Source organism: Balaenoptera acutorostrata, chromosome 21, assembly GCF_949987535.1.
Source record: "Balaenoptera acutorostrata chromosome 21, mBalAcu1.1, whole genome shotgun sequence".
Lineage (NCBI taxonomy): Eukaryota > Metazoa > Chordata > Mammalia > Artiodactyla > Balaenopteridae > Balaenoptera > Balaenoptera acutorostrata.
Genome location: NC_080084.1, coordinates 39,414,802 through 39,435,045, shown reverse-complemented (window position 1 = coordinate 39,435,045; position 20,244 = coordinate 39,414,802). Strand labels below are relative to the sequence as shown.

The window sequence follows — 20,244 nt, the reverse complement described above, 5'->3', positions numbered from 1 at the left end:
TTTAAATTCCCTCGCGCCGAAGCCAGGAGACTGCTAACTATTTTCAACAGAAAATCCGTACAACTGTTTTGGGGGAGATGGTGCTTATTATTCAGTTTTGAGACTCAACATTAGTCTTCAGCACCTGTAGCCAAACGAAGCCGTGGGTGGAAAAGAAATGTGGAATGCAGGCAAATGGGAATAGAGGGAAACGAGAAAAGAGTCATGAAAAGACTGAGAAAAAGGAAGTGTAGTTAGAGGAAGGAGCAAGCAGGAAATGGCGGAGACAAGGGAAGGCTGCGGTGTGAAGGTTCAAGCTGCCAGAAGAGAAGAGTTGTATATTTGGAGAACAGTGAATGTCCACTCTGCCAGCAAAGCAAACACTAATATTTCAATATTGGTGGTGTTTTTAAAAGCCAGTGGAAAGGAGCTAAAACAGCCCATTCATCCTACTTATTTTCTAGCTTGTTCAAGGGCAACTTCAGTACAAATTGCACTATGGGGGGTGGCAATAAATATACCAAATGCATTTCTTTTTTTTTTTTTTTTTTAGAGGAGAAACTTTATTTCTTTTTTATTTTACTTTTTTAATTTTAAAAATTTTTTGGCCATGCCACACGGCACATGGGACCTTCGTTCCCCAACCAGGGATGGAACCCATGCCCCCTGCAGTGGAAGCGTGGAGTCCTAACCACTGGACCAGCAGGGAAGTCCCATCAAATGCATTTCTTTGTTTACACTCTTCATTTGTAAACACGCATAACCAGAAAATTCTTCAGCAACGCCTACCTGCATTTACTCTGTAATCTTCTCTCCAAGTCCTGGTATTAAATGAAGAACAGTTGATACTTTCAAGAAAAAAAAAAATTGAACGGCACAAGATGTTTTGAAAGAAAAATTAGCCAATTTTTCTGAGTATAAACACGTGAACTCCCTTCCCTTGTAATTTTGCCTCTGAATAAAATATCACATGTGAGTCATATGTATTTCTTCATTTGATAAAATCTACTTCACAGGGTGAGTGTGAAAGATGTGAGCATCCTTAAGGAGCCATCTTCCAAGGTTCTTCTCAAATCCCAGGGTCCGTCTTGAGTGAAACCTTCAGGCCAGATTTCCCAGCCCAACGTGGATGGCAGAAGGGAGAACGCAAAAATGACCCTCTGTCTGATGGTGGGCAAGCTGGAGCAAGTTCAAATGCACACAACGTCTGTCCATGGAAACAGTCCTGCCACCAGTAGAGCCATAATTACCTGAATTTTATATACAAAGTTTTTGGACAAAACTGTTGCTTGTCACACTGACAAACACTCTCTCCTTGACCAAACAATTTTTTTTAAACCTAACTTCCTCTTTTATTTATCAAATTTTATTTTATTTAGATATACTTGACGTATAGCATTATATTCATTTCAGGCGTACAACATAATGATTTGATGTTTGTATATGTTGCAAAATGACCACCACAGTAAGTCTAGTTAACGTCCATCACTAGATATAGTTAGAAAAAATTTTTTTCCTGTGAAGAAGACTTTTAAGATCTGTTCTCTCGGCAACTTTCAAATATACGGTACAGCATAATCACGCTCTTCTGAGCCCTCCGCCCCGCCTTGTAGAGCCCGCACAGCCCAGTTTTAGCAAGACTCCTGCCACGTCAGTTGAGAGAGAACCCCTCACCCCCCACAACTGAATACATTCTCAACCCCACTTTTGCTATATAAGACCTTGGCCTGCCTTCACCAAGAGCCTTGCTAAGCCAGTTTAACAAGAACTCCCCTATGCCTGATATCTCCTCATAGGAATGTTCCGTCCACCAACCCCCTAACCCACTCCTTGGTGATAAATCCCTAATTGTTCTTGTATTCAGAGCTGAACCCAAATATAACACTGAGATCATCTGACACCTCAACTGGTACCGTTACAACAAGTGTCCGAATCAGTTTTTCTTTAACAGTATCAGTTGTATGCAGTCCCAGGCCGTGGACTCCGGATAAGGAACTGGAACGGTGAGAAGCGTACAAGGGTGACAGGCATGGTAGAGGGCTTGGCCTGAACATCAGGGGTCGAGATGCCGTCTGGATCTGACATCAGGTGGCCTGAACACCATGAGGTCACAAGCCAGAAGTGTGATCAAGACAACGGGTTGGTGAAAAGAGGTTTTTAAAGATCAGATGAATTCACGGCGATGGCTTCACTCTCTGCCTGCCTGCCGTTTCGTGCTCAGAGCTGATCTGGCTGAAGGATCAGGCCGGTATCCTGGCTCACGGGGGTCTGGAATAGGAGCGGCAGCCTTAGCGCCAAAGATCTGAAACCTAAGAAGGAAACGGCATCGGGCGTGAGCACCCTGATGATGAGTTTGGAAAATGAACATATTACGAGAGGAAGAAAGTGGCTCTGAATACTTCTTGCGTAAGTCCTTCACCTCCACTGTGAATGAGAGAGGGGCTGAGCTTGACTGGGAACGATGTTGCTCAGCCGAGCTATTCTGAACGTGAGATATGCATCAAAACGACTGGGTGTAATTTGAAAACATCCAAGAACATGAAGTAGTGAAAAAATATCAGACAATCCAAGTCAATTCAATTAATCAGCCATCTAGTTTAATGTGATTAAAACCAAGATAAATGACTAATGCACAGTTTCTTTGAGAATCATCTCCTTTTTTCTTCTTATAAACTGATGAGGAAAATGGTCTAAGCAAATAAGAACCAATTCGGATTTCATTCTCTACCTACTTGCATCTAAATATGATCTTATCTTTAGCAACAAAATTCTTCAGCGCTCTTAAGTGACTATAGATAGTCAATTAAATACACATTTTAACTAATCATCATACAATTCCCTCTTCAATAAATTGTATCAGAGCATTATCCCAGGAGGTTTCTCTGCCATTCTTATTCCAAAAGCAAAATGCATATTCTAATTATAATCTTGCAAGGTCAAAAATATTTACTCAACACCTTTACTTTGCAGCAAAATATGAGCAAACTCTGAGTAAGAGTCCTTCTTTGCTTTGGATAAATAACACTCAGCTCTTCGTTAAGAAAACAATAACCACAGAATCTTTCATGGAGTTTTCTATCTCTATTCAAATCTCTAGTCCTAAAAAAGAAGTCAACTGTTCTTATTCTTCCCCCATATCACTACTTTTCCTTTATGGTTACAGATCTTTATTCATCCCAGGAACTAACCCAGCCTGGGGCCCCGAGTCTTTTGTCCACACCCCCATGGTCCCTCATCCTAACACATCGACACAGATATGACTGGAGTGGCCAGGAAACCAGGAAGACACGCTAGGGATCAGTTTATCTTTGGCAAGGGAATTGACTAATAGGTTTTTTCCTGTCTCTAATTTCTGTGAGTTCCCTTTGTCAGGCGGATTCTCAGACCAATTCTTTCCTAGCTGTCAAGGGCACGTGCTCTCAAGCCTGGGTTCAGCACCGGTCAGGCCCTCGTACAGCTGGCCGATCTCATCCCTGGTCGGAGCACACACGTCCCTCCGGGACCGCGTCTGTGGAAAGGCTCCAGCGCAAGGAGGCTGCTGGTTCACGTGGGTCCTTGGCCGCGAGCACAGAGGCCGTGAGGGCAGCTACCATCCCACAAGCTCGTCCACTTCCCCCAGGCGCTGGGGGCCCAACAAGAGGAGGCTTGACATGAGGTCAGGAGGGCAGAGCGGACACGCGGCAGAGACCTTCAATAACATTTTCCTAAATTATTCCGGGATGCCAGCCAAAGCCTGGGCTAACCTCAGTTGCGTCACTGGTAAACGAATCGCCCGTCTGCTGAAACGGTAAAGCAAGATGTGACCTTGGTTAAATTTCGGGAAATTGGTGAGTTGTGTGAACTGCATAAACTCTCACAGTTGGGAGACATTTGAAATAATAATGTTGAATATTTTTCCATCTCTGAGTTTATTTTTTATATTGAGTTCATGTTTGTCTTGAGATTATCAAAACTGACCCGTACCATCAACAGCATATGTATATGCAACGCACAAGCATAACCAGTCCACAGCAGAACATGGCATTTATCCTACATCGTGTGTGAGTTCAGTCCAAAGCCACACACATTCACTGCATGCTTCCTTAACGCCAGGCGCCCCACTGGGGATGGCGCTGGGGATGTGACAGGAAGCAAAGCGGTCGTGGTACCTGCTCTCATGGAGTTTCTGGTCGAACATGGTGATTCGTTTCTACAGTCCGTCCCTTAACGTTTCCTTTGCTTTCACTCTAGTTGAACCTTAATTAGCTCTTGCAGGAGTTCCTGTACTAGCCCCTTTTCTGAAGTAGCGAACAGGCATTGAGTACTGATTGCAGGCCAAGCGCCCTGGTAACACTCTACACAGATCATCTAATTTACTCTGTTCAACAGCCTTGTGAAGTAGGTGCTATTATTATTATTATTTGAGAACCACTTTGAGTAGTATAAACATAACTCCATTTATAATATAAACAAACTTTCCATCAATTTCTTCACAGTTAGCCCAAAGAATAAAACCTCTAACTGAATTAGAATTTACGTTTGGCCTTAAATATTCTAAAATCCATCCATGTCCACTATGGAATTTTAATCTTGCCTGCTACTGTGAAATAGAGCAAACCTTGATCAATGGTCAAATTTCTAATTTTTGCTGTTCAGCCATTTTTCTTGATTTTGCTCTCTGATCCTGTACATTCCAGAGTGTTCAATGGATTTGTAATAAACAGGGAAATTTCTTGCTCATTGTTTGCCTAAAATCTTGGCTTGTGTTCATCTTTTTAAACAAAAAATATGCTCCGAAAATGCCCACAAGTTCAGCTACTAAAACTCCTTTAAAGATTTTCTTGCCAGTGGTTCCAGAGCGTGGGCCATCACATCTGAAGCAAGGTCCTAGAGCAACACCCCACCGTGTGTGGCAGACGGAAGGCAGGACATGGCAGCAATCTTCACTGCTATGATTAACCCCACTTCCACATGAGGAAATGCAGACACCAAGAGATGAAGAAAACTGTCTGAGGCCACAGAACTAGTTAGTGGTGTAATCTGAACATGGGCTCAGGCAGTCTGACTCCAGAGCCAGACTCTAGACTCTAGATATAGGTATAGATGTATGTGTGTGTGTGTGTGTGTGTGTGTGTGTAATTAATTTTTAAAATTTATTTTATTTTTTTAAAATTTATTTTATTAAAGTCTAGTTGATTTACAATGTTGTATTACTTTCTACTATACAGCCAAGTGATTCAGTTTTGTACACACACACACACACACACACATATACACATTCTTTTTCATATTCTTTTCCATTACAGTATATGTTTTTAAAACATACCTCTGGTCATGTTATTCTCCTCAGATACCTCCCCTGACTCTTTGCTAATTATTGAATTATATGCAAAGGTCCCAGACTAGAGTGAAAAGCCCCATTCAGACTTTTTTCAACCGACCTTTGCAGTTTCCTGGACACCCACTACGGGTGGAACATGCTCAGCGGACTTGGACTATTCACCTCCCCCCGCAAAGAGCCTGCTTCCCCCCGCCCCAGTTCCGCCCCATTTTCATGCTCTTCCCTTTTCCTGAATTGCCCTTCTAGCCTCTAGACATGTGGCACTTCCTCCCTTGGACTTTTTTAAATGAAAGCCCCAACGGATGCTATTTCTTCTTGCTTAGAATCACCACATGCTTTATGGGTGCCTCGTTACACACGTACCTTCTGGCACGTTCTCAGTTATTGTCGACTCTCGGGGGAAATAGTGTGTTGGAACGTGGAGCTGGGCTCTGATATCAGGTTGGCCCGAGATTGATTCCAGATCCTGGAATTTTTAGCTCTGGGATCTTAGGCAAGTGGGATCACATCTCTCCCTGCTCACAACCCTCTTACGGTTTCCCACTGCAATCTGGGGCGGGGGAAAGACTTCTGGACCCCGACATAATTTTTTACAAATACACATTCCTTTAAAATCCAAGCTCTGGGGCTTCCCTGGTGGCGCAGTGGTTGAGAATCTGCCTGCCAATGCAGGGGACACGGGTTCGAGCCCTGGTCTGGGAAGATCCCACATGCCGCGGAGCAACTAGGCCTGTGAGCCACAACTGCTGAGCCTGCGCGTCTGGAGCGTGTGCCCCGCAACAAGAGAGGCCGCGACAGTGAGAGGCCCGCGCACCGCGATGAAGAGTGGCCCCCACTCGCCGCAACTAGAGAAAGCCCTCGCACAGAAACAAAGACCCAACACAGCCAAAAATAAATATAAATAAAGAAAAAGACTGGAGAATAAATGTACCTTAAAAAAAAAAAATCCAAGCTCTGCCAAGCAAGCATTCCTGGCCAACCTTATTTCATAAGTCACACCAGTCTTGACCACGAAGCTACTGTTCCGCATCCTGAGTTCAGTTTCTCAAACGCTCCAGCAAGCGTTCCGCAAGCCTCCACAGTGCTTTCCGTCCTCCTGTAGCCTCTCCCCCTGTCTCCTCTGACTCGCTCATCCTGATTCTCGGAGTCTCAGCTTTAAAGTCGTCACATTTTCAGAGAAGGCTTCCTTGACCATCTGATCCAGAGGCTTCCCTCCCTCCTCCACCCTGAAACGCCCCCCTCACTGAAGCCAGTTCTTTTCCTTAGATGTGGAGTGATCTCACTTGTGTGGTTTGCTTGTGGAAGGTCTGATTTTCCCACTAGACTTATAAGCTCCCGCGAGGACAGGGTGTATCTGTTTGGTTCATCACACTGGCACAGGGAGATGCTCAAGGCAGACAAATAGAGAGAGAAATCTCTCTGTACCTCAGTCCCCTCATTTATAAGACAGGAGTAACAATAACCCACCCTCACTGCTTGAAGAAGCTGAGCACACAGTCTGCAAGGTGAAGCTGACTGATAAATGGGAGCAGCGCGACTTACACTTCCGACCGGCAATCCCATCAAGCGAGCTAGCTGCCTTCTCTCTGTATCCTCCCCACAACTGAGCACAGGGCTTTGGGTATCGTGGGCACCCATCAATGTCTGCTTTAACTGAATTCAGCTATGCCATCTGAAACCGTAACTTTTCACTTTTGCCAAATATGCTTGACTTGACTCCCATACAGAGATGTGCTTCTCCATGATCATGTGATAAAACATCCCCTCAAGCTTTGGCGTTGTGATCAAATTAGATGAGTACATACGTAGGTGTGTGCAATACTATCCTGGCATCACCAGGCTCTCTTGGTTTCACACACTGAAGATTCCTCCTTGGGAAATCTTCTTCTGAATTAAAAAATTTAAATCATACATATCATCATATATTTATGTGATTTGTTTTATATACATATTGTGTCACAGACAAGCAAACACTGAAAATGTTTGGAATAAAAATCGACTGTGCTCAGAAATCTCTTGCACTCCTATATACTAATGATGAAAAACCTGAAAGTGAAATTAAGAAAACACTCCCATTTACCATTGCAACAAAAAGAATAAAATATCTAGGAATAAACCTACCTAAGGAGACAAAAGACCTGTATGCAGAAAATTATAAGACACTGATGAAAGAAATTAAAGATGATACAAATAGATGGAGACATATACCATGTTCTGGGATTGGAAGAATCAACATTGTGAAAATGACTCTACTACCCAAAGCAATCTACAGATTCAATGTAATCCCTATCAAACTACCACTGGCATTTTTCACAGAACTAGAACAAAAAAATCTCACAATTTGTATGGAAACACAAAAGACTTGAATAGCCAAAGCCATCTTGAGAAAGAAAAACGGAGCTGGAGGAATCAGGCTCCCTGACTTCAGACTACACTACAAAGCTACAGTAATCAAGACAGTGTGGTACTAGCACAGAAACAGAAATATAGTTAAATGGAACAGGATAGAAGGCCCAGAGATAAACCCATGCACATATGGTCACCTTATCTTTGATAAAGGAGGCAAGAATATACAATGGAGAAAAGACAGCCTCTTCAATAAGTGGTGCTGGGAAAACTGGACAGGTACATGTAAAAGAATGAAATTAGAACAATCCTTAACACCATACACAAAAATAAACTCAAAATGGATTAAAGACCTAAATATAAGGCCACACACTAAAAAACTCTTAGAGGAAAACATAGGCAGAACACTCTATGACATAAATCACAGCAAGATCTTTTTGACCCACCTCCTAGAGAAATGGAAATAAAAACAAAAATAAACAAATGGGACTTAATGAAACTTAAAAGCTTTTACCCAGCAAAGGAAACCATAAACAAGATGAAAAGACAACCCTCAGAATGGGAGAAAATATTTGCAAATGAAGCACCTGACAAAGGATTAATCTCCAAAATTTACAAGCAGCTCATGCAGCTCAATATCAAATAAACAAACAACCCAATACAAAAATGGGCAGAAGACGTAAATAGTCATTTCTCCAAAGAAGATATACAGATTGCCAACAGACACATGAAAGAATACTCAACATCATTAATCATTAGAGAAATGCAAATCAAAACTACAATGAGATATCATCTCACACCGGTCAGAATGGCCATCATCAAAAAATCTAGAAACAATAAATTCTGGAGAGGCTGTGGAGAAAAGGGAACCCTCTTGCACTGTTGGTGGGAATGTAAATTGGTACAGCCACTATGGAGAACAGTATGGAGGGTCCTTAAAAAACTAAAAATAGAACTACCATACGACCCAGCAATCCCACTACTGGGCATATACCCTGAGAAAACCATAATTCAAAAAGAGTCATGTACCAAAATGTTCATTGCAGCTCTATTTACAATAGCCAGGACATGGAAGCAACCTAAGTGTCCATCAGCAGATGAATGGATAAAGAAGATGTGGCACATATATACAATGGAATATTACTCAGCCATAAAAAGGAACAAACCTGAGTTATTTGTAGTGAGGTGGATGGACCTAGAGACTGTCATACAGAGTGAAGTAAGTCAGAAAGAGAAAAACAAATACCGTATACTAATGCATATACATGGAATCTAAAGAAAAAAAAATGGTTTTGAGGAACCTAGGGGCAGGACAGGAATAAAGACACAGATGTAGAGAATGGACTTGAGGACATGGGGAGGGGGAAGGGTAACCTGGGACGAAGTGAGAGAGTGGCATGGACATATACACACTACCAAACGTAAAATAGATAGCTAGTGGGAAGCAGCCGCATAGCACAGGGAGATCAGCTCGGTGCTTTGTGTCCACCTAGAGGGGTGGGATAGGGAGGGTGGGAGGGAGGGAGATGCAAGAGGGAAGAGATATGGGGATATATGTATATGTATAACTGATTCACTTTGTTATAAAGCAGAAACTAACACACCATTGTAAAGCAATTATACTGCAATAAAGATGTTAAAAAAAAAAAAGCGACTGTGCTCATATCCACATTCAAAATTTAATTGTTGAACAACGTCTAATTGTCGAACAAAGAGAGTTTGAGAGTTTTTGCAAAGTAGGCCAAGTGTAGGATTTCTAATGGGAAATAGGAGAGGTACTAAACTAAAAATGTGTTATAGGTTGGGTGACCATTTAATTTAATGACCAAACCAAGACATCTGTAAGAGTGAAAGGAGCCAGTATTGATTATATTAGAACAACAGAGAAACCTGAACTGGCCCAGGGATGCTATCCTGTGTTCTGGATTTTGGAAAAAGCACAATTCTAAGCATACAGCACTAGCAACAATAAAGGTTTTCCCTTTTTCCCGCCAATCCACCTGTGTCTTTAGATTTGATAATATATTAGGATATCATTCAGCATAATATAATATCGCCACAATAACTGATTTTCCCCAGATGAGGTTCACAGAAAACAAAAAAAATAACTGACCAAAAAACAAGCTGAACGCAGGGAAGGAGGGGGTCTGATGCCCACCTCCCCAGGGTTGGCACCCTGACCAGCTCAGCTCCAGCACGCTGTTGTTCCAGCGCTTTATCACCAACTCAACTAATCTGAGCTCACGTCTGAATTTGTACTTTCAAATCGTGTCAGCTCATTACATTGACTGCATTCTAAATGATATTTAAAGTTGACGTAAATAATTTAAGGGGAAAATATCACGGGCTTGAAATGAATATCCTTAAATATAATGCAATCAGGTGGATATTTTTGCAACGTTTGGTGACATTAATGTGGCGATGCTGAGTGACTGCTGACGATTAGTCAGAAGACGGAGCAGAGGTCTTGCAAGAAAATGACTCCCAGGTGACAAAACATTGAAAATTCAATTATACTCTGTTTATTATAGGCTTACATTAGCAACTATCTTCCTAATAAAGACCTGATAATACACAAATTAATGGGAACACAGGGGAGTACTTTTAGAAATATTTTTTCTTCTTATAGGATTCTACAATATTGATTTCTAAAGTGCTCCAAATGACAGTGTAAAGCTTGCTGGAGAAAATTCTTAACATAAATTATATGCATAAGAACATAAGATATATTAAAGTACTCAAGATTATGAAAATAACTTTAATGTATAACGACAATGTGCAATAAATTTAATGTTTAAAATTTCAAGTTATGCAAGTGTATAAATCATTTAGGAAGGAAAATCTAGTGAATGCAAATAAGAAAAAAACCATAGTAAGGGCTGCACAAATGGTCTGAATTCTAATGAAAACAGTATGTCATGGAAGCCAATGCATTCATTCTCCTTTTTACACGTGTGGTTTTAAAAAACATCCACAACGTAAAGCTCTTTATAAAATATTTTTACAGGTCGGAGTATACAAACATTTATTTTCCCACCAAGAAGACCAAAATGTTCGTCTGTATCGAGCTAAGTTTTCCTCTTGTCTTCCTCCCACCATTTTCTTACATCATGCGTAGTTCAATGGACACTTCATTTCTTTTTTTTTTTAACATCTTTATTGGAGTAAAATTGCTTTACAGACGCTTCATTTCTTCATTTGGTTGTTGAAAATTTTAACCTGGCACCTATTTTGGGTGTAGCTCTTTCGTTACACAATCCTTGGAGTAGAATTAGAAGGCTAGTACCTCTTCTCTAGGCATTTATGATAGAGGGAAGGGAAAAAGACAGGTAGACAGATAAATTCAAAATAATGTAGTAAATGCTAAATGTCACGGAAGAACTACAGTGAGTAGACACTACGGGAAATTAGAGGCAGGCCAGCTATTTAGTTTACACTTTGGGACAACGCAAATGAAATGGTACTTAAGTGGAGCCATGAAAGGTTGGCAGGATTTTGATCCATAAAGAGTAGCTGAGAGGGTAATGCAGATTGCCAACTTGGCATGATCAAGGCCAAGGGGCAAGAAAGCACATGGTTTATTCACAAGATGGCAAACAATAACGACGAGCCCGTTATAATGACTTCATAAGGAATCTCAAGGAAAGAAGAGGAAGAGAAGATCACTTGGTGTTTAATTAACAGGAAAGATAAGCTTAGAGAATTGAAATCTTCCTAAGAAGGTTGATTCAACTTCTTTTCTGTCTTCTCTGATGAACAGACATTTTATGGAGCCAGGAATCAAGAGAACTGGAGGAAAGAAATAAAAATTTCTAGAGGTAAGGAAAGTACAAAAGAAGGGCAGAAATTTGAATGAAGTAATATATATGCTCCCTGTATACCAGGAACTAAGAATAGCTTTGAAATAAATAAACGGTTTGAATTTGATGAAAGTATATAGCATTGAAAAGATTTCAAGTAGGTAAGTAAGACAAAGTAATAATGTTGAAATTTTGGAAGTGATTTGGAAATGGTAAGTGGGAATAAAAAATAGAAAATTGAGCTCCACTTTGGCAGAGTTTTGATCGCCATGATGAATAATGTATAATGCAAGTCATGTGAGTTCATTTAAAAAATATTTATAGCAGTTTGCGTTTGGAAAATTTCTTTAAAAAATTTCCATTGTGAAAGAGACTCACATTTGCAGCTTTTGATGGCGGTGTGATTTTAAGTAGGAAGAGGAATAGAAAGGATATCAAAGAAGCAGCAGGAAGCCAACAAAGAAAAAGCAGAATTCAAAATCAAATATAACTTAGATGCAGTCCATGAAACAAAAAAGATTTGGTGCCTCTATTAGTAAAAGAACCACTCTGCTAAAGGGCTAACCTTTAGAGGGAAAAAGGGACATCTGAATGCTGTAATGCCCAAAATAATGAGAAATTAATTCAAAAATACTAAAAGACACAAATGTGTGATAAAGAGGTGTGAAGTTACAAGTGTCTGGAGCTCCTAACAGAGTTATTACTAAGATTCTTCACTCTCAACCCTGGAAGGTCATGGCTTTCAGCTTCGTAGCCTCTGAAAAGTCAGAAACAATGTCTTGACTGTGTTTGCTGAATGAATAATTGAGAAACAAAGTAAGGAAAACTTGGATAATGTATTTTCTCAAAGTGAGGGAATCTGAGATAAACTTCAAAAATGTTGTATACCTGGAAAGAGAAAATCAAAGAGAGAAGCGTAGAAGACATCCTCTCAGTGAGGAAGTCGTGATGTCAAGAGCTCCCAAAAAAGTCCAGTGAGCTGGCAGGAAGTAATGCCCTTCAAGTCTCGCTTCAGAGACTTCCGGGGAAAGGCTGATAAACTTGTCCTGGAAGACAAGGCCAAATAAAGCTGGAAAGGGCTTGTCTGTTGGGCCTTCTCCATAACCCAGCAGGAGCTTTTCTGTCTTAATTTTGAGGAGGCAAAGAGAAATAAAACCTTCTCTCCAGTAAGCAGTGGGAGCTACTGAAAGTAAGAGACATTACCTTCCTGCGTAGGGGGTGGCGGTCTAAGAGGTGATAGGCCTGTGACGTTGCCAGGACAGTCAAACTGGAAAGTCATGTGCTAATTTAATAATCAACGAAGCAAGTTAATTAGAGGATTTAGTCCACATGAATGTTCCTTCCAAATGGATTATTTTTTTCTTCGGTCTGGGGACAGATCACCACTATTTATTATACAAACACAAAATTTGAGGTCCTTGTGTTTTTAGTTATTCTTATAACATGACCCATTTTAAAATGCATCACAAATGTTTACAGTCTTTTGCATCTCTTGTATGTTTTACTACTACCAAAAAAAAAAAAAAACCCTGTTCTATGGATCAAATGTCTGTTTGCAAACAAAATACTATTGGAAGAATATATTTTCCAGGTGGACTACAGAAGAAATAAATAGAAATAATTAAAATACATGTAAAGCATAATGAAACAATCTGAAGTCATCAATGACAAAAAGTGCTTTGTCGAGTATTCCTTAAAAATTGGTGAAGATGTCAGTGCCGTACTTAATATAGAAAATATGCAAAGTATAGTTAAAAGAAACAGACTACCAGTTTATGTTCTTCATAACATAATGAATCTGTTGACAGTACGTATATTACTGTTATTTATAGTCCCATGGTGACAAGAAAATGTCACCAATTACTGGCTACAATGACAGAACACAATTTATTCCTAATGATTTATATCCCTTAGGAAAAAAAAAAAAAAAAAAGCAGGCTACTAAAAGACAGCTATCCTTCTGTTCCCCAACAGCAGTTTTCTAACTGGAAGTATGTTTGCAAAGAATAACAAGTTATTTTTGTTAATGAGGGTTTGCATAATTTACTTGTATAACACCGTAAGTGACAAACTAAAATAAGGTACTCTAAGGTATATTTTTAAAACAGATCTAACTGAAATATCACGTTTGTAGAGCAGGCTTTCCTCAACTAACATATTGTACTCCATTTTAAACCTAGATCTCTTCAAAGCTGCATGGACTTTCAGAGCGTGGGAAATAAGAATAAGGCACTAAGCCTTTCAAATAGGCATTTACTGCTCATCCTGGCTTATTAAGAACTGCAGGTTGAAAGAAACATGTATTTGAGTACTCCAGTTATTTACAAAGAAATTTAGAGTGATGACATGAGGAAGGAGAAAGAGGGAGAGAGGGCCTGATAATTAATAAGCAGGAAAGTAAACTAGACATTACAATACAATTGAACTAAATTAGTAAGATCAGAGGATGTGAGAAGAGAGCCATAAGTAAATTCTGATCTCATAATCTGTAGGAGGAAATATGATCTGGGAAATAAGAGTTTCATGGAAAATTCCAAAGAAATCCAAAGTTGAAATTACAAAGAAATTTATGAAAAAGCAAGAGGAGGGGAAAAGTAACAAGTAATGGCTCTTTTGAATGGTTCTAATAATATCACAGTAAGACAGACCAGAATTGAATTAAAGGGCCATAAAAGGGGATTTAACCATTGAAAACATATTTTGAGGACAGACGCCAGGCTTTTTAACATACTGCTGATATACGTCCTAGGCACTAAAAATAACTGAGCAGAAATGTGATGTTACTATCATTAAAATGGCGAGAGAGAGAGAGAGAGAGAGAGAGAGAGAGAGAGTGTGTGTGTGTGTGTGTGTGTCTGTGTGTCTGTGTGTTTTGAGGTCCCCAGAAACCAAGGAGACATAATGAATTGGGAAGACGCTCAGTGAATAATGAAAATGATTAGGTCTAGGAAGTAGGATCAATTCATCAAAGAATGACTATTGGGACTAATTAGTTTTGAGAAAAGAAGGATAACAGTCTTGCTACTCAAGTATAAGAAGAATTATGACATGAAGATGAGGACCAGAATCGCTCCATTTCATGCCAAGAACTTAGGATAAAAGTCATGAAAGAAATTCTAATTAAACACAGATACAGGTAAATTCAGAAGAATCGCAATATCTAGTTCAGTTGTATCTCTCCAGACTTCCTGACAGAGAGTGAAGCTGGTATCTCACAAGGTCTCTGTCAGACTTGCAGGTTATGATATTCAATCATCTGGCAGATTCTTTAGCCATACAAAACAGAATTGATTATTAGAGATCATTTGCCCTAGAAACAAGCTGATAATCACATGAATATTCTTTCAGTGAAATAATAACCTGAACCAGATTGTGTTTTGAGCCTGTAGTATCTCAAGAAAGACACAGATAATAATACATGGGGAAGTTTGGGGTAGAAATGATTCATGTATGGAAATCAAGTATGACCATGGTCAAAACAAAAAAGTATGTTCCACACCAAATCTTTCTTTGAAAAGTGCATGAAAGAGGAAGAGACAATGTTATTGACTGTTTTTCATTTGTTAAAACTGGCTTGATTATCTTTTTTAAAAGATTGAAATATTTAAGTAATGTCATTTTTGTTTTTGTTTTCTTAATTGAAGTATAGTTGACTTATATTAGTTTCATATGTATAACATAGTGATTCGATATTTTTATAGATTATGCACCATACAAAGTTATTAAAATATCATTGACTACATTCCCTGTGTTGTACATTGCATTCCTGTGACACTTATTTCATAACCGGTAGCTTGTACCTTATAATCCCTTTCACCTATTTCACCCTTCCCCCTCCCCCCTCCCCTCCCCTCTGGCAACCACTAGTTTGTTCTCTGTATCTGCGAGTCTGTCTTGGTTTTGTTCTTTTCGTTCGTTTGTTTTGTTTTTTAGATTCCACATAAAAGTGAAAACATACAGTATTTGCGAGGATACAGAGAAAAGGGAACCCTCGTGCACTGCTGGTAGGGATATAAACTGGTGCAGTCACTGTGGAAAACAGTATGGAGGTTCCTCAAAAAACTGAAAACAGAACTACCATATGATCTAGCAATCCCACTCCCGGGTATTTATCTGAAGAAAATAAAACCACTAATTTGAAAAGATATATGCACCCCTATGTTCACTGAAGCATTATTTATAATAGCCAAGATATGGAAGCAAACTAAGTGTCCATCGACAGATGAATGGAGAAAGATGTTTTACACACACACACACACACACACACACACACACACAGAGAGGAATATCACTCAGTCGTAAAAAAGACTGAAATCTTGCCATTTGTGACAACATGGGTGGACCTAGAGTGTATTTTGCTAAGTGAAACAACTCAGACAAAGAAAGTTATTTTTGTATTTATCTATTAGACATTTAGGACCTGCTTGCCAGGTATGGCAAAATATTCACCAAAAACTCTCTTCCTTAATATCACTACTAAGCAGATTTCCTAAGCTTATATAATGAAATACCATACAATACTTAATGTTCACTTAGATAAAACTCTTAGCACTGAAACAAATTTATTTTAGGAATCTGAAATGACTGTGAAAACAAAAGATAACAAAACTTTGTAGGCAACAATGTATTAGTTTAAGGGTCATAGTCCCACTCTTTGCAGATGTAATACTTAAGACATACACAGAAGCAAAGGAAACTTGGATTATATTTGATTGATGCAAATAATGAATCTAATTTTTCTTGCTACTTTAGGTAGTTTATTAGATTCTCATGCTTCATATCTTCGCTTCAATGGACTTATCCTAACCCAACGTGACTTTCCTCCCTTGAGGTAAATCCTCAAGAAAAAACTTTGCAACATTAGGTTTGTAAGGTTAACCAAAAATATGATAATGCATATTTTTAAAAAATTGTTTAATAAGAAGGCACAGTTTGAAGGAACTCAGACACAAAGACACTGGGTGAATGATCTAAGATTAAAAAAAAATGAGTTAACGATAGAATCAGAATAAGAACCCAGATCTTTCCACTTCTAATCAAGTGTTCTTAGCACTGTGCCTATGAAACTCTTTTCTTAAAATAGGAGGATTATATCTTAGACTAAGAAGTGTGAAACAAATTCAACTACACAGAAGCTCAAGGTGACATGGAAGACATTTAAATTTACAAGACTTTTTCCTTCTCTTTGAAAAGTAGGTGATCTGAGGGGACCTTCACTCTACTACTGTCTAGATTCCAGTAGATTCCACACAAGAATAGGCTGTGTATTATAGTGGTTTTGGAATTAGATGGTGGATTTCAACCCTGGCTTTGTCATTTAGTATCCATGGGACCTTAGCAAGGTATTTGGAGTCTCTAAGCCTTAGTTTTCTTCCTTGGTTAAACAGGGATAATACTAACCTCAAAAGGTGTCAGGTGGACTACAGTAGGTGCTCAATAAAACCCAAATATCTGTCTCTGTCTCCGCCTCTATCTCTGTTCTGCTCTGCCATTTGGATGTTCATAGAATGACTTTTCTAAACAATAACCACAACATTCACATCCAAAATCCTTACCGATTATCATCGTTACAAAATGACTATTTCCAAAATGCTTCTATAGAGTAGTGACACTTCCCATGCGATGTCAAAGTATTTTGGAGAATACAAACTGTTCCAGGAATGATGGAATGTCATCATAGCAAAATCAGAATTGGTTGGAGTAAGAGGATTTTTGTGGGTGAAAACTTCTAATTAAAAAAGGATAAGAAACGTATTTCATGGAAAGGGTCAACCTAAGTGCTGACTCTTTCAGGTATTTCTTCAGGAGATGAAATCTTGCCTGACAGCTGTCAACTATCACTGAGCTATACATTTAGTACAAACTACTTGAAATATGGCGGAAGTAACCAGGACTCATGGATATATATATGGCAATATTCTTATCCCTTAAAGTACAAACTTTTCACCTCCAAATAAATTCCTTTTCATCCATTTTTTTTTTTAGCATCCATTTTTATACCTTTAGCAATCACTCTTGGAATAGATAGGTAAAATTATGAGAATACTTTAAAGAAACATTGCTCCTCTTCTGACCCTCTGCACTAATCTCATAAGATTTTGAGATAAAATAATAAGTACATTCAATGTGCTAATGGTGCAACCATGAAGTTCACATCTAGACCCTTACAGATGCAAATGTGGACAGTAAGAGCTACTGAAATTTAAGTCCTTTGCCTTTACAGCATTGAGGGGCCCACTGGCCCAGTGTTAGGGCACCGCTGTGCCTTTATCAAGCCATCTACAGAACTCAACTGTCCTGACATAAAATCTTAATCAGGACTGAGACCTACTGGTGGAAGGGGAATAAGGTTTACTACTAATAATTTTGCAGCCTCCTTCCTTGTACCACCATGGTGTTCTCCAGTGGTTCCCGTGGGGAATACATCAGTTGCAAAACCCTCATTATAGCCATGGCGAAGATAAATACAAAGTCAAGAAGTACAGGAAATCTATTTTATGTAGTGATTGTTTTGAGATTTGGCAGGAAGCAACTAAAATGTATGGGGGTGAAATATTTTCAGACTCTGTTCTTCAGTCGCTAAGGCTCTTACTCTAGTAGTATATTGGTGCACTGGAATAGCATAAAATAGGATTCTTGCTGGACACTGTATGGTAACTGAATGTCTTGTTCTAAGGGATGATTCAGGAAAAACGGAGAAATCACTGTCTCTTTTGAGTCTATACTAGATCTGCTATTATTCACTGCCCATTTTGTTTTCTAACAAAACCACTGCAGATTCCCTTAAATCCACGTCTATTTTTAGTTTTCGATAACATCTTTTTCGCACTGTTTACTGTTTCACAAACTGCAATATGCACTCTTCTGCATGACGGCTTTATGTAATTGTGCAGATGACAGTCTGTTCAACTATCTTCCTATGGCCTTTCTTTTTTATTTTCCTACTACAGCAACATTTTTCCAGGTTGCGCACTCATCTTTGACTCTTTTTCTTTCTCACATGACAAAGTCCTGCCAACCCTGCTACAACTTGTTGCTGCCTCTCTATTCAACATAATGTCTTCCTAGTATATGTTGAACCATGGCTCATCAATTCCAGGTCGGCCTTCATAGAGTCCATTCAACACTGCTTTAGGATGTGGACAGGACAGACAGAACCCACAGGGACAATCTCAGATCTATCAGCGTGACATTTACAGTTCTTCGCAAGTAGATTCCACTTAACTGTCAACTTTAACTTCCAGCGCTCCCCAAGAGGATTCTTCTAGAATCTATGGGTGGCCTCCTTATAAGGCTACCATTGTTTCGCTTGTTGCTTCCAAGCATTTCTGCAAGTTTTTCCAACTGTAAGCAGGCACTACTTTTCTGCCATATTTAAACATATTTTATCACCTTCAAAATCCTGCTGGAATACTACTAATTCTGTAAAATCTTTCCTTTTTTAAACCTTTATCACTTTTCTCTTTTCAATGTGCAATTTAGCCATGTATTTCATCCAGTTGCTTTGTCTTCCAATTGTTTTCTCTTTGTAAAGCCCTGTATCTCCAAGTCCATAAGCTTGAGAGCAAAGAGTCCATTTTATTCCTTAAAAATATCTCTCAAAGTATTTAATATAAGGATGTTCACAAAATATGTGCATAATGCAGCCTGACTTTTTGCAGGTTTTGTGCTTTGTTTTTTAATGAAATACAGATCTCAATAACTGCTTCTGATATTATATGTAACTTCCAGAAACCTATTTAAGTCTACTACATTTTTTTGCAATGTCTAAAGGCTACGCATTATACTGCTAGTGGTTATATACTGTTATACTGTGCATTCCTGAAAACGTTTATTTTTAGTTAGAATTCTAGATCTCTCAGAAACTAACAAACCTGAGGTTAGTATCTAAAAACTACTATTTATATAAGATAGCTCACAAATTTTACCCTACTTCTTTGCAAAGATTTAACAGCACTAATTTTTATTGATGTCTCCTTGCCAAAATTTAAGCAGATTAGTATATATTTATTAGACATTATGAAGCATCCCCTAATTAAATTAAATGACATTTACAAAAGCAAATTGTGTGAAGAAACAGTAAGATACTATGTTTCCATCAAGTTGCTAAAATTATAAAGCATGGCAACATTCCTTGTCAATGGCATGTGGAAAAAGACACTTTTTTACACTTCTGGTAGGAAGGTAAATTGATACAAGTTTTTTTTGCAGGGCATTTTGACAGGGTATATCAAATGCTTTAAACTGTACATAACTTTGGCTCTGATATTCCACTTTCAAGAATTCATCCTAAGGTATTAGGGGATACAGAATTAGGGGCAAAGATTTAGCCACTAGAATTGTTATTACAACATGATTTACAAAAGTGAAAATTCAAACAACCCAGATGTTCAGAAGTAGTGGATATGTTAAACAAATTACGATAAATCACCACATGGAAAACTATTATGTTGAAGAAGAATATCTAATAATGTGGAGAAACTTAGGTCAAAACAGAAATTGCAATTCTAATTTAAAAATATATACACAGATAAAGAATGAAAGTGTAAATACCAAAATAGAAAGTAGTGAATATTATCCCTATGCTTCTCTGTGTCTTCAAATGACATGTAATGCTAAGTAAATAAAATAGATAAATTAAGGGCATAGATTTAAACATTCATAACATTTTTTACTTAAAATTGCTTGGCCTAAAGTTCCATTTTTATTATGTCTGTCATCACTTATCATTTTACTTGGGTTATTGACACAGTACAATGCAAATAATGATTAAATGCTTAAAAAATCCTAACGATTATC

General features: G+C 38.7%; 1 protein-coding gene and 1 pseudogene across 6 annotated transcripts in view; both read right to left on the bottom strand.

Annotated features, from left to right (window-relative positions):
- TENM3 (teneurin transmembrane protein 3) overlaps nt 1–20,244 on the bottom strand; it is a 608,889-nt gene that overhangs the window by 378,823 nt on the left and 209,822 nt on the right. The gene's annotated exons all lie outside the window — the stretch shown is intronic.
- Nucleotides 4,597–4,827, bottom strand: LOC114238700 (protein CEBPZOS-like; annotated as a pseudogene).